Below are 2,889 nucleotides of genomic sequence, written 5' to 3'. Positions count from 1 at the left end.
GTGTGTGTGTGTGAGAGAGAGAGAGAGAGAGAGAGGGAGATAGTTTGTGTGTGCGCGCGTGTGTGCGTGTGTGTGTGTGAGAGAGAGAGAGAGAGAGAGAGGGAGATAGTTTGTGTGTGCGCGCGTGTGTGCGTGTGTGTGTGTGAGAGAGAGAGAGAGAGTTTGTGTGTGCGTATGCGCGCACGCGTGTGTGTGTATGTAGGTGTGTGTAGTGTGAGTGTGTGTGTGTGTGTGTGTGTGTGTGTGTGTGTGTGTGTGCGCGCGTGCGTGTGTGTGTGTGTGATAGAGAGAGAGAGTTTGTGTGTGCGCGCGCGTGTGTGTACCTGCAGGCGTTCACGCCACGTACATGACTGCACCGCCGTGTATTATTTTGTCAGTTATTGCATTAGCCACGCCGCTGCGCTCGCGAACAATGGACGGCTTGCTGCGGACATGTCGCGCCATCTGGAGGCGCAGCCACCACGCACAATGCCGGAATGCGCACCGTGCGTGGGAATGCGTGCCCCTGAGCTGGCACGCACGCGAGTCGACGCTATTTTTACCCGGACGATCGCGTGGCTCTCACGTCGGCCCGATGCGCGGCTAACTATTCATTGAACTGCGGGCTATGGGCGGCGGTGGTGTCAGGGGTGGAGGCAAGCGCACCGGCGGTGAAACGGGGCAAATTTACGGCACGGTTCAAACTCGATCGCATACAGGGATGGTATAGACAGGCTTCGTAACACGCAGAACAACACTCCGAATGAATATCGCTAGCGCTGTTTACTGAACAGTAGTCACGGCGAAGAGTGAGCGTCACACCACCACAGATGTAAACATCAGTCACCCCCTACGGACGCAATTATTAGGTCCGTTTCGTCGCGAGGCGGCAGTGGCTGGGGGAGGAGGGGGAGGAACGCGGGGTGCGACCACGTCCGTGGGAATCGTGGTCGGAAGTCCTTCACATGTCAAACACGAGCACCTGGGATGCGGCAGCCGCGGCCTCGCGCGCGCAGGAAGAAATATACGGGCGCGCGCACGTAAGAGCAATACCGCGCGTGAAATTCCGCCAGTCGCAGCCTGACTGTCGTCTGCGAACCACGCAGCAGAACATTGTCCACGCGCGACAGCAACGACAGCGACAACTACAAAATAAAATCTATACTCGTGTGTAGGGTATATACGTTGTAAAGACAGCTACGAGATAAAACTCTATCTATACTCGTGTGTAGGGTATATACGTTGTAAAGACAGCTACGAGATAAAACTCTATCTATACTCGTGTGTAGGGTATATACGTTGTAAAGACAGCTACGAGATAAAACTCTATCTATACTCGTGTGTAGGATATACCTTGTACTGACAGCCACGCACTTCGTTCCGTGCCGTTAGACACAGCCGTGTCTTTTTGTGCGCGTTATCGCACATATATATAGTATAATCGCGCGCGAAAAAAATATAGAAGCGTTTTTAGTGGCACACATTTTCTCAAACGAACTTCGCGTAGATACTATCAGCCGAACACTTGAAGTGAGTACGCGCGCTGCTATATTCCGGAACGTGCGCGTATCTATGCTCCGTAGCATAGGCTTGAAACCGCGTGTGTACACACCAGCACCACCAGCACCACCACCAGCAGCACCAGCAGCAGCAGCAGCAGCAGCAGCAGCAGCAGCAGCAGCAACAAGGATCGCTGAGATAGGAGCCGTAGTAACTACGTCATGTATCCCAAGCTACGGGGCGGGTCGGCAAGGCTCATGTCTAAGGACGAACGCAGGAAGGTACGATTTATCTGATTTTTTTCTCTACATTCGACAAAGATATAGATATATCCAAGTGACATTAGGTCTGCTTTCCAATCCCCGTATACACATCATACATATCAGCATCACGCTGTAACCTTAACACCAATATGCTATAGCACTACGCTAACACTAACACTAACACTAACACTAACACTAACACTAACACTAACACTAACATTAACACTAACACTAACACTAACACTGACACTGACACTAAAATTGACACTGACACTGACACGGACATCAATACCAACACCAATACCAACACCAACACTATAACACCAACTATAACACCACTATAACACCAACACCAACACCAAAACAACCACCACCCGTACCACCACCACCAGCAACAACAACAATACCAACAATAACACTAGCACTAAGCCTTAATTACCCTAACCCTTACCGTAACCCAAAGCCTAAGCGTAACATTAACCATATCCTTAAGTGTAACCTTTACCCTAAATGTAACCCCCTAACCGAACTTTAATCAAAATCTTAGTCTTAACAAGTAAGGTTTGACCTTTACTTCTAACACTTAACACTTACATTAACATAATCTAACCATTACGGACAAAGTGGGTCCTAACGTAGACTTGAGCCAAATCGAAGTTACGTGACAAGCATATGAACGTTGTTCGACGTCTATTGGCGTTCCACGTTTCCAAAACCCTCGTATTCTATGCGAAGGTAAATTAAATTTCTATGGGCGGATTATAAGCGTGTGTGTATTTATGTAAATACAAAGAGCCTATATTGATCAATATAGGCTCTTTGGTAAAGATACAATAACTTAGCCTATGATTCCGGTAAATTGATTGTATTTAGTTCGAATTAGTACTAAATATAACCTGATCGTAATTCTCGCGTCTGTTATGATCACTGCCAACATCGTGGTTAACAGTTAATTATTTACATAATTACATGTTTCCATTTTATTAATTACTAAATAAGGCGACTTTCCAACGATATATTTTCGAATAATCATAAATTGACTAATCGTTGTTGTTATTTCTATACACATGCAGGTGTTTAAACCAATCGTAGAGAAAAGGCGTAGAGATCGTATCAATGGATGTCTAGAGGAGATTAAGGACCAACT

This window comes from Priapulus caudatus, unplaced genomic scaffold (genome assembly GCF_000485595.1).
Source record: "Priapulus caudatus unplaced genomic scaffold, Priapulus_caudatus-5.0.1 Scaffold380, whole genome shotgun sequence".
NCBI lineage: Eukaryota > Metazoa > Priapulida > Priapulimorpha > Priapulimorphida > Priapulidae > Priapulus > Priapulus caudatus.
This window is presented reverse-complemented; position numbering follows the sequence as displayed.